Here is a 13,572-nt window from a genome sequence, read left to right on the forward strand (position 1 = left end):
GCATATACAAACGTACAGCCATATCCAGTAATTCAATTGTACAGACGACGATATGTAACAGCTTTGGCTCCCAGGCACTGAAATACAGTAGTATTTTATGCTACATAGGACCAACACCGCAGGAGCCGCTGGTATATTGGTCCTACACAACATTTTCGGCATTCTTCCTCTGGCTCAAAAATTGGCCTAGGTTTCAACTTCATGTTGTATTGCACAACTGCTGGCTGTACTGTACTTGTAAAAGAAATGTCCCACTGGATCTCTAGGCTGTGACCTGTACCCTTTCCAGAGTCTCAAAGAACCACACTGTCAGACTCTGCAGCACTGGGGTCTTGTACTCAGCCACAGGACAGTTGGACTTCTTTCCACAAACTTCCTCTTGGCACTCTCCAGTAAGGCTCCTCTTGACCAAGCTAACTGCCTGGACAAAGGTCCTTCGGTAGGCCCCCTAGATAAGCCTAGCTGGGACCTCAATGTCTTCACTCTGGCTTCTCTAGCTTTTCTGCCTCCTCCTGAAGGACTGGACTCAGAAACACTACCCTTTGCTGCCAGATCTCAGGCTACTTGTGGGCTTTCCTTCCACTACTGAACACACCTTCCGAGGGATTGGTTGGAGTTCCATAAATAATATTCAGGCTGCCTGTTCTGCCCTCCCTCCCACTATGCTTCCAGAAGCCTCTAGAACACAGGGGGAGTAGCAGAACAGCGACCTGTGAAACGCTAAGCAGCCCTAAGCAATCAACCCTGGCTCCACTGATTACAGAGGAGCTAAACTAAATTTTCCCAGCAGCCCACTCTGAACTTAGGAGGATGCTACAGTTACATGCCCCAATAAGCTGTGTATGTGAGCCGTTAGTGATGATCAGCTAATTTTCTAACGCCAAACTCTTTTTTTGAGTTTTGCACAAAGTTTGGAAAGATTAGGTTTTTATTTACCCTCATGCAGCAATTTTTGGCAATGTAGCACACCGGAAGATTTTGAGCACACCTGAACTGATAAGTGATGTTTCTTTATTGCAAGCACAGATTTTCATGTTCAGGTTCAAAATCTGGGACATTTTTGCCCTAGGGGGCTGTCAAAGTAAAAGTCATTGTTGGACCTTATTTTAAACAGAGCAGAATTTTATGGCGGCTTTAAGTATAAATCTTTCATGTGAGTTTCCTAAACGAGCAAATCGTTCTATACTCTAGAACAATGTCACCTCAGGTACATCTCTTTGCAAGAATTGGGAAATAAGGAAAAATTTTGTCACGGTGCCACCGCGTTCCTGAATGACAAACGACAATGGGGGGGGGGGAATTGATGTGGAGTGTCAGTGAACTTGCACATACATCAGATAGGAGAGGGGAGGATGAAGACTGCTTCTTCCTGAATGCTAAGAGAAGATATCCGGCTGGGTGACCTCTGTGTTACTAATGGGGCTCTGATTGCATGGGAACTGTCCTTCAGGAAATGCTTTATCCTGCTGGAATGACCTCTATCCTGTTCTTCCTGCTCATTAACCATTTGTCAGCACACAAAAGCCCCTTCATCACTGTGACTCAAGAGCACGTCAATATTCGCTGGGCTGCCACTGTAAATCAGGAGAGGGTGACTGACAGCTGAGATCAGTGTGACATGACCATATCGGCCTGATTCCACGTTCCATACACACATATTATCAAAAACTAAATTTTATATTATAAGGAAAGATCATGGAGTAATCAACTTTGTACATTATTATTATTATTATTGTTGTTATATTGTATTATTTATTAATTATATTTTATATTATTATACAATCATTTATATTTATAAGGCAAGGTCATGGAGTAATCAACTTTGTAAATTAATAGTATTTTATTATTATTGGTATTATATTGTATTATTTATTAATTATATTTTATATTATTATACAGTAATAGGGCAAGTTTATAGAGTATTCAACTTTGTAAATTAATAGTATTATTATTATTATATATTTTTTTAATTATATTTTATATTTTTGTTATTATTATTATTATTATTATACAATAATAAGGCAAGGTCATACAGTAATCAGCTTCATAAATAATATTTATTTGTTGTGTTCCAGAATTAGGCACATATTAGCAACTGAGCTTATTTTATTATTACAGGTATTTACATAGCGCCGACAATTTATGCTTCACTTTACATATTGCACATTCACATCAGTGCCAGTCCTCAAGGAGCTTACAATCCAAAGTGCCTATCTCACATTCATTTATACACATACTAGGGCCAATTTAGACAGGAGCCAGTTAGCCTACCAGCATGTCTTTGGAGTGTGGGAGGAAACTGGAGTACCAGGAGGAAACCCACACAGGCACAGGGAGAACATGCAAACTCCATGCAGATAGTGTCCTGAACACAATTCAAACAGAAAATGTTCAAGGTTTGCTTGCGGTTTCTGGCATCTTTGTAGCTGCCTGACCTCCTGCCGTGTTAAATTTGGAATGTTGGCCATTGTCCATGTACCATTGTAACTTGTATGTCCTCATTCAGGTTGCCCTTTAAATCCGAACTCAGTGCAGATATTAAAGACTCTGTATACATAAATAAGTTTACTTTTTAAAGCAAGCAGTACCTAATTTGACTTGGGATAAGCCTCAAGCAGTCCCTGGACAGCATTGCTCAGACTGGGCAGACTGGAAGTGGAAGAAGCAACACAAGGAGCCAATCTGTTTTGCTGCAGTGCTTCCAAACAACGTGCTGATAGGTGAAAGGAGCAGAGGGACAGAGAGATTACCTCATCAGTCTGCTGCTTCTTCTTTCACTATCCAGTCGCAGGCTTGGGGGCGCATGTCCTGTATGTGTTACTCAATTGCAACAGAGGAAAATCAGATCCCTTCTCCTTGCCAGACAGGGCTGGTTTGTGTGGCAGGACTGGATTGATAGAAATACAAATCCTTTAGCAGATAAAAGAGCTGACATATATGTATATCGCCTGTGTATTTAGTTGTTTGCCTAGAGTTCAGCTTTAAGGATCCATATACCCCTGCGGCTGGGCTCAAAATTTTTTGGGGGGGGTGCAAACGAACTGAAAAATTCTGAAAAATACTGAAACAAAAACATCAATTGCAGCCACTGTGCCCATCATATGCAGCCAACTGTGCCCATCATATGCAGCCTCTGTCCCCATCAAATGCAGCCAACTGTGCCCCATTAATTGCAGCCTCTGTGCCCATAATATGCAGCCACTGTGCCCAGCAAATACAGCCAACTGTACCCATCAATTGCAACCTCGGTGCCCATAATATGCAGTCACTATGCCCAGCAAATGCAACCAACTGTGCCCCATCAATTGCAGCCTCAGCGCCCATAATAAGCAGTCACTATGCCCAGCAAATGCAGCCAACTGTGCCCCATCAATTGCAGGCTCTGTACCAATAATATGCAGCCACTGTGCCCCCTGCTGTCTGCCCGGCACTTACCCCATCGTGGCAGCGGGTCAGGCGGCGAGCTGTGGGACGGGATGCATGGCGATGGCTCCTGTGTCCTCCGTGCACGTCTTCTTCCTGTTCTACTAGGCGGCCAATTGTATGGAATTGTATTACATCCGCGCCTCCTGATTGGTTGAGAGGCGATTCTGTGTTAGCAAAGCAAATATTCATTTGCTTTGCTAACACACCTGGGTGAACTGTGAGTGCAATGGTTTGGGCTCGCAGTTCACCTTTTTTGAAGCTTATTAGAGCCTAACGCTCTAATCAGGTGCTTCAAAAACACCCCCCCACCACTGTAATTCAGGTGCCCGACGTCCCAAAAAGGTCCGGACGCCTGAATAGGGGGTGGCCATAGCGCCCATGGATAGATTCATGAAATGCATAGGATCCATATACCCCTCCGGATAGATTCATGCAATGCATGAATCTATCCATACCCTTAATGGACGCACCGCCACTGCAGCGCCAACAACTTGGTCAATCCCTAAAGTGGTTGTAAAGGCAGAACGTTTTTTTACAGTACTATAATGCATTCTGTGCAGTAAGGTAATAAAAACGCTCACCTCCCCAATCTTGATCCAGTGATGTGCACGAGAGCAGCTCTTGCTGCTGTCAAACACAGCCAGTAAAGAGGGAGCATAGGGTGAGGCTGAGCCCGAGCCCCAACACAGATTGGGGCTCGGGAGCGAGCACGCATGAGTTGTTATGGGGACACTCGTGGGAGGGTGAGAAGCCAGGAGCATCGGTGGGGGACCCGATAAGAGAAGACTCGGGACTACTCTGTATAAAACCATTACTCAGAGCAGGTATGACATGCTTGTTATTTTATTTATATAAAAAACGAGCCTATACAATCACTTTAATGTACTACAGCATGCATTGCCACCTACTATCTACTCCACGGTGCCCCCAGTCATTTATTATTCCTAACAACACCCCTGAGGATCCAAAGATGCTGATGACTAGTGTATGGACACAGAATGTTCAGTGGCACACTGGAAAATTAGATCTCTGCATGATCTGAGTCAAGATACATTGCCAGGAACATTGAGCTATCCATCAGACTTGTGCATAAAAATGCGTCAATGTGTGTGCATAACATAGGCATCAGGCAGGCCACTTAAACTTGAGTTCTGCATAGGCTGATTGCTGAATGGTCTTTTAGTCTGTATTCTGGAGATTCCTGATTCTGATTTTGCTTGATCTTCATTGCTGACCCAGGTTCAACCTGATCTGTTCATGGATTTTTCCTGTTTTCTTATGATTGCTGTCCACGTCCATTACCGACCTTGGCTTGGACTTCTGACCAATGCTTATGGACTTATGTACAATACTCCACTGCCTGTGTTTTGCCAGCCTCTGCTTGTTCTTAACTTTGATTCTTCTTATGACTTCTTATGACTTGGTGCTTCACTGTTTATGTGCTAATAACCCCGGCTTGTGTCTTCCATGACACAAGGATACAATTCCACGGCTCCCCCGTGTTCTATCAGATATCCTCCATGGAATGGTTACGCTCTCCACCCCTACCCCCCCCCCCCCGGTCCACAGTGACATGGCTAATTAAGGAGAGTTGCTCATCCCCAACTGTGCAGTGTACAAATTCTACAATCACTCACTAATCTTCTAGCCCTTCAAAACAATCGCCTTTCCATGTTACCATATTTACAAAGGATCTTGGGTTATGTCTCAGTGTGGTTAATCTGATACCGTGTCCATGAAAGACATCTACCCCCCCCCAAACCTTCTCAAATTTGTTCAAAGCCCCTCTGCTCAAGTATGTAGCCTTGTAAAAGGGTACTGCCTTGTTGACCAATGTTTCCAAGACTCCAAGGTCAGTGACACAGAGCTCTTCCATGAAAGGATAATGGGCTTTTTAGCATAGAACAGTAACAGGATAAGAAGGGTCCGTATGGCCCTGGTAGTAGCCAAGGATGAGCCCACTTGTTTAACACAGATTGGGGGTGTGTTTCTATCACCCGGACACTACTTATATTCTTTTCATCACTGCTAGGGTTGTCCTGATACTGATACCAATACTGGTATCGGTATCTGTGGTAATACCTAGTATTTTCAGGAGTACTTGAACTCGTGCAAATGCTCCTGATGCCTAATCTGATACCTGGACACTCAGGAACAATTGGTTCGGGGGCGGGGGAAGTTACAATCACCGATCTCCCTGTGTGGCTTTCAGTAAAGCACCTGTCAGCCGCTTCTCCTCCCCTCCCCTCTGCGGCTTTCAGCTGCTTTATTGAAAGCCACACAGGGAGATCGGTGATTATAACTTCCCTGTCGCCGCACCGATCGTTCCTGAGTGTTCCCTGTATCTTTCTCTGGCTCCCCTCTGTGTCCCCTTCTGTGCTCCTCCGTGGGCTCCTCCGACCCCCCCCTGTCCTCCTCCGGTCCCCCTCTGTGTGCTCCTCCGATCCCCCCTGTCCTCCTCCTCCTGTGTGCTCCTCTGGTCCCCCCTCCTCCTCCGCTCCCCCTTCATGCGCTCCTCCATCCCCCCCGTCCTCCTTCGCTCCCCCTCCATGTGCTCCTCTGGTTCCCCCGTTCTCCTCCGCTCCCCCTCTGTGTGCTCCTCCAGACCCCCTCCCGTCCTCCTCCGCCCCACCTCTCCCAGATATTTCAGGATGGAGAGCAGAAGAAGGAGCTGGTAAATATGTCATTTACCGGCTCCTTCCTTTTGTGAATGCACAGAGTCAGTGATCACTGACTCTGTCCATTCATAACTGAGCATCGTAAACTGTGTTTACGATGCTTCAGTTTATGAATGGAGAGAAGCCTCTGTCTCCTGTCCATTCATTTTCAGTGCAGCCGAGGCTCCTGAGAAAGGGACTGGGGAATCTCTCCAAAGCCCCCCTACCCCCCAACAGGGTTGAATAAAATAAATAAATACATAAATAAATAAATAAATAAATAAAGGAAACATTGTAATAAATAAATATTCTAAAGTAAAATTGTAAAAATAATAAAAAATAAAATAAACTAATAACTGACACTGACTGTCCTCCCCCCCCAAAAAAAGAAAGCATAAAATATATATATATAAATTATATGTATATATATATATATATATATATATATATATATATATATATATATATATAATTCACATGTGAAATTCACATGTATTAATTTTGGTTTGAGCACAGTGAGGAGCGGCGCGCAATTTGTCTTTAAATACTGTGCCATTTGTCCAGCTTTTAGCTGTAAGCTCTCTTTCAGATATTTATTCTCATTGGTCTTAGTTCATTTTATTGTTTTGCACAGATTTTCCTTATTATTAGTATCAATACAGTTTATTGAATTATTTCGAAAAGCACTCTGATTTTTCTGTGTTCATCTGAAATTTCAATCACATCTGCTTGATGCTGTTCGAAACCACCATTTTATCTCTTCAATTGCTCTACAGTTTCAAAAAAATGCAGACTTAAAAGTTTGATGGTTCTATCAAATTGCCACAGGTATACCCAGCTTTAGAAAGGCAGCTTCAGCTGGCCATACACTAGTAGAATTTTAGAATTTTTAGATTTTTGTTTTTTTGTTTCAGAGACGTTCAACTTTCTAATCTTTGGTGGGGTCATATCAACATTCCTTTTTGACTTCAGTAATGAGAAAATTCGAAGGAGCAGGATGGAAATTTTTTCTTTCTATCTGTATATATTTGGCTTTCATTTGGAAAAGTCCATTTGTTCTAAATCGAATATTAAAGTCAAACAAAATTTTGAAGCACTTTGGAATGACATTTGTCAAGTCATTGAATGTACTGAGAATTTTCGTTAGGAATCCACAAGTATATGCCCAGAGAAAACAAAGGTCCATTTGTATGACTGTAAGAACAATGTTTTTTGTCCCTGAGATTGAAAGTGTGTGTGTACCCACTGGAGACGGATTGTAAAACAATCAGCTTTGTGGAACTGTAAATGTAATCTAACAACCCAGCCTACTGCTAATTACATCTACATTTACTTCCCAGCCATGATAAAACTCTACAAGTGAATTCAATTCACACTTGTCGCTTCTTTATATATCACAGCAATCTGTCACTCCTTCACAGCCGGGAATAGTAACATGTCAGCACCTGCGTTTAATAATGGAAGAATGCATAATACATTTTTGATGTTTATCTCTCTAAATTATTTTTTTCTTAAGTCGTGTTTTCACTGGTTACTTTTAAGTGTGATAACACATGGACATGTAGTGCAGCTGATAAATGCATGATGAAATCATCTGAAATGTTATTATTTGTTGATATATTGCTGGCATGTTTGTCAGTGTCTACAGAGAACAAAGAACCATTGAAATTAATCTCTGCGGCCAAGGGAGCTTACAGTCTAATGGCCAATCACGACCACACATTTTAGGGCTAGTTTATTCAGAACCCAATCGAAGTGTATGTATTGTCAAAACTTTTTTTGTTATTAATTTACATAGAGTATGGAAGGCAGTGGCGCCTGCTTACAGAGAACAAAGAACCATTGAAATCAATCTCTGCGGCCAAGGGAGCTTACAGTCTAATGGCCAATCACGACCACACATTTTAGGGCTAGTTTATTCAGAACCCAATCAAAGTGTATGTATTGTCAAAACTTTTTTTGTTATTAATTTTCATAGAGTATGGAAGGCAAACAGTAACACCCCCCCAGTCGGTCGGGTCTGGTGCACTTACCCAGGGCTGCGCTTCTCCCGGTCTCCACCAGCGGCTTCCCTTACTCGGCTCGGGCGATGGCTTTCCCTTCCCCTGCTCTCCACGGCCATCTCAGGCATTCCGTTTCTCTCCTCCTCAGCGGCCACTTGGGACTCTTCGCTTTTCGGCCAATCGGAAAACAGGTCTCAGACCTGCTTCTGATTGGGCGGATTAAGGATCAGCGTTTCAATAGCGAATATTCAATATTAATTCGCTGTTGTAACACCTGGGTGGGCTCCTGGTGCAATGCTCTGTGCCACGAGCCCACCCTATTTTGAAGCCTATTAGGTGCTTCATAAAAACACCCCCGCCGCTGTAATTCATGTGCCCGGCATCCTGAAAGGGGCCGGATGCATGAATAGGGGATGGCGGCTTTGGACAGAGGGGGCGGCGCTCGGGCGCCCCTAATGGACGGTCCGCCACTGATGGAAGAGTTAAAGGTCCGGCTAGTGACGTTACAATTGAACACACTTTTGGCTGGAAACTGCATCACAAATATAGCAAGAAGGAATTTTTCTAACACACCACACCACACCTACAACACACCTATAGTTTGCTAATTTGAACAGTTTCTAAGCCTATATTTATTAGTACTGTGTGTGTGTGTGTGTGTAAAATGTGGGGAAACAAATAGGGCAAGCCTTACCCCCAACATCTAAAATTGTCCAAGTAGCCCATAGAATGGGAACTTGGACCCTTGATATGAGGATGTTGAAAATGAAGAGTAGTGGTGTGAGTGTCTTTGTTTTGTGCTGTGTGAACCTTACAGACTAACGGTATGAGTAAGTGTTCCTCAAGCCTGAGGTTGTGTGAGGTTCCATACTGAGATCACAGCTCGCATTGGATCATAATGTTGGCTTCAGGTCTGTTTTTGAGGCTCTTGGCATCGGGAACAGTGAAAGACAGATCAAGTTTAACTTTGTGCCCAATCCCTTGGGTGGCCTCTGCCAGCTATGTTGTTAAGGACGTCATTCTGCATTATTGGCCTGCGTCATTGGCCTGCATCGTTGGTTCTGTGAAGCTTGATATGGGCAAGTGGTAGCCTTATCAATAATCCACTTTCATCACTGGGTCTTCAGTTAGGAAACTTTTACTATATCTGCACTGTGTATTTGTCTTTGTTATGGCTGATTATCACTCAATTTGAACATGGTTGGGTCTGTTCCTACATGACATCTTACTACACACTTACCTTTGGAGATTTATCCTTAGTAAATAGCCAATAGGTAAAAGTCATAACTCAACATTAGTTAAGGGATAATTTTTAACCTAACCGTGGTTCGTCTTTTCATTCTGCTGCTCAGCCACATTTCATGTTTGCTTATGTTACTTTTTTTTATTAAATATAATATGAAAGGAGAACAAACATGTCTCATGAGTGAGAGAAACGGCACCATCCATGACCAAAGTGTTCCCTTCAGAAACCAAACACTGAGCAATAACAGCGTGATGGTGTACAAATAGAGGCGATTTCACAATTAGAGAGAAAGCTGAGGAGTGCATGTTGTGACAACTGCTGCAGAAACATATCTATATTGGTTATATTTGACTCTTGGCTCATCAGCTCCAAACCCAGCTAAAACAGGCAAATCTAAACAGAGCCGTGTGAACCTTAGTCCGTGTGACCACAACAGACAGATTGTCTCCTCTTCAGAGACAAAATGGGAGCAAGGGTTTAAGATAAAGCAGAGGGTGTGAAGTAAGTACAGGATTTGATTCATGAAACACTTTGGGTCTGAAACTCAAGCAGAGAACTCCAATGTAAACGCGAATATTTAGGACTGTAAGGACCAGATGGTCCTCTAAGATATTTCTGTGAGAACCTAGGGTAGCGCTTACTCCAACAGGAGCAGCTGGATATGATGGGTTCTCTGTTCTGCCACAACTCTTTAAATTCCTCGGACCCCACTGACACACATGTGTAAATTAAAAATTAGTATGCTACTTCTCTATAATAATGCACAGAAAACAGGCCACAAGCAACTGAATGGTAGACTGAAATGTATTATGGCAATGCAGGTAAACAAGGCATGAATCAATAAACAGTCAACTGAACAGGTTTAAAGATGCTGTCTGAGAGGATGTGAATACTGACCCTTAAGATAGCAATCAACTGAACTGTAGTGAAGCATAACCAAATTATACCTGCTGCAAACAGGGTTAGGAGTATCGGCATTAACTAAACCAAAAACAAAGGCCCTAATGTGCAGGCTACACATATAGCGCCAGTAGCGGGTGGATGTATACGTTCCTGACAAATGGGTACCCCTGGAGGTGGCTTTAAATTACCTGGTGCCTAATTGTCAGTGATAACCTGCTTTTGTTGGGGCCCTTCTGTAAGGTGGTGCATGTGTAGTTGTTCCTTTAAGTGGATTCAATCGATGGCTGATTAACAAGGAACAGTCTCTATTGCATTAACTGAGTTAGTGTTGAGATGAGCACAGATGGTTAAGATCACCACTCCTGGTACACAGGAATCCAGTCCAGTTCCCTTGACGGCCTGCTTTATTCAGGTATCCAGGACGTGGTGACTCAGTCCTCCTGACCAGGTCCTCACAAGGCTCAGTCTCTAGCTTTGGTCCTCGCTGGTTGCCCTTTGCTGTAGACACTCACAGGAGTGGTCCGTTCAGCCCTGGTCCCAGCTCAGCAAACGATCTCTCTGCAACTCAATCCTCAGGCTCTTATAGGCACAGCAAGGGCACCTGATCTCTGAACAGGCTCAGCAAAGGCAACGGGCCCAAATTATTTGGTTCCTGCACCGCTTGGAGATAGCACCCTGGTCACTGCACGGTCCCAGCCAAGGCCAAGGGTCTGTACAGCTTGGCTTCCTCCTGCAAAAGATCCAGATTAATTCAGAATTGCCTGGGGAAAGTTCTGTATCTCCTTTTCTGCTGTGCAGGGAATCCTGGGTATTAAAGACTGCTCTATTAACCTCCGTTAACTTGTCTTGTGCAGTGTTCCTTTAAGGACTACATTTCCCAGAATCCTTATCAGAAGCTGCATAGCAAGTTCTCCCCCTGGTTGGCTCAGAGCTACTGCTGCAAGAAGGAGGGGGGCAGGAGCTTGCAGGGTATGTCACACACAGAGCCCACTCTGCTTACACAGCAGGAAAGTGAAGGACGAGAGCCAGGTACTGCACACACACAGGGCCGCTCCAGCCGCACAGCCAGCAGCTCTTTTCCAGTTCATGGTGGTGGAGGGAAAAGGAAGGAGGAGTGCGGGTACACAGCCAGCAGGGCACCCGGCTACACTAGAAACATCTTTTTTTTTTCTAGGAACTGCCACAACAATTTTAGAAATACTTCTAAACAGTAGAGAGTTGTTTGGTGTTGGCTATTATTCAGTGCATACACTTTGGAGTGATGCCCATTATTGGCTACCTTACTTTTTTCAAGATTTATGCTTTGGAAAAACATTTTAGGTTTCTCCCTCCAATATAAACCTTCACTTAAACTCCAAACTTTCTAAAGCTAGATGTCTAAAAAGGACATTTATTGAATTAAGCTCCATGTGTAGGGAGTGCTCTGGCCTGGAGTTTTACGTTCAGCTGTGTGTGGGGGAGCAGAATTTGATTAGCTCTTTTTGGATTTATACTCTTTCTGCATTGGTCCTGATAACATGGGGGAAAGGATTTGGCAGTGTGTGTTTGGCAGAGTGTTTGTGTGTGTGTGTGGGGGGGGGATGTTGTGTGGCTGTGCTACTAAAGAACATAGTGCTAATTTTTTTAGGATTGGATGATGGCAAGGAAGACCACAGGTGCATGAACTTTGGGAGCACCCTATGTGGGATTCGCCTCAAGGGCCACCGACAGTCCCCTCAGCACTCCATCTCCATCTTCCACCCGACCCCCTTGCTAGCCTGACATTCATACTTAAAGCAGAATTCTACCCAAAACTGAAACTTCCGCTTTAAGGACTCCTGACCCCCTGCCATGCCACATTTGGTATGTAATTTTTTGGGGGGGGGGGGTTGGGGGGAGCAGGTACCTAGTTTTGACAGGTACCCAGCTCCCACTTCCACTCGGAGCACTGCTGCGCCCTGAGCGGTTCTCCTTTTCCCCTCCCTCCTTGCAATTTTCTGGGCATGTCACAGGGCCCAGAAGATTGCCCTGCCATTCAGGACGCACATCGCGACTCGTGCATGTGCAGTGCGCACTCAACTGTTAAGCCACAAGCTGTCACAGCCGGGTGCCCACAATAGTGATGCCAGCGCCGGAGAGAGGGGGGGAGAGAACTGAGGCTTCAGGCAGCCGCATCTCTGGACCGTGGGACAGGTGAGTGTGTGTTTGTTAAAAGTCAGCAGCTACACTTTTTGTAGCTGCTGACTTTTAATAAACACAGAAAGGGCTGGAACTCCTCTTTAACTGCTTGCCGCCCGCCCACTGTCAAATGACGGTGGGGCGGTGTGGCTCTTGTTCTGGGACGACGTCATCCTAGGACAACCACTCTCGCGTGCCCGCGGGGCGCGCAGTGCGGCATTTGCGGCCGCGCCGTGTTGCTAGGACACGGCGCAACCCCGATCTCTGTAAAGAGCCGTGTCCGTGGCTCTTTAACCATATGATCGGCTGTGTCCAATCACAGCTAGTCACATGTAAACAAGGAAGCTCTGGTAATCGGCTCTCCTCGCCTCACACTAACAGAGTGTGAGGAGAACCAATCAGGGGCATCTCCTCACAGGGGGACATCTAGGAATGTAATCAGGGCACTGACAATCAGTGCCCTGATTACAATAGTGCAAAATAGTGTCACAAAGCAGTGCCCACCATTGCCCACCAATGCCAGCTATCAGTGCCCACCAGTGGCAGAAATCAGTGCCCACCACTGCCCACAAGTGTCATCAATCAGTGCCCATTAGTGATGCCAGTCAGTGCTGGCAATCTGTGCCACCTATCAGTACTGCCCATCAATGCCCATCACTGCTGTCAATCAATGCCCATCAGTAATGCCCATCAGTGTCGGCCATCAGTGCCACCCATTAATGCCCATCAGTACTGCCTATCCGTGCTGCCTATAGGTGGCCACCAGTGCCGCCTATCAGTGCCCACCAGTGCCGCCTATTAGTGCCCACCAGTGCCACCTAACAGTGCCCATCAGTGCCACCTATCAGTGCTCATCAGTGCCACCTATCAGTGCCCATAAGTGCGGCATATTAGTGCCTCCTCATCAGTGCCACCTAATCAGTGCCCATAAGTGCCGCCTCATCAGTAACCATAAGTGCCACCTCATCAATGACCACCAGTTCAGCCTATCAGTGCCCATCAGTGCCGCCTCATCAGTGCACATCAGTGAAGGTGAAAAATTACTTAGTTACAAAATTTACTAACAGAAAAAAGTAAAAATATATTTTTTTACATTTTTGGACTTTTTTTTTTTGTAAAAAATAAAAAACCCAGCAGTGATTAAATACCACCAAAAGAAAGCTCTATTTGTGTGAAGAAA

The sequence above is a fragment of the Aquarana catesbeiana genome, linkage group LG05 (assembly GCF_042186555.1).
Source record: "Aquarana catesbeiana isolate 2022-GZ linkage group LG05, ASM4218655v1, whole genome shotgun sequence".
Lineage (NCBI taxonomy): Eukaryota > Metazoa > Chordata > Amphibia > Anura > Ranidae > Aquarana > Aquarana catesbeiana.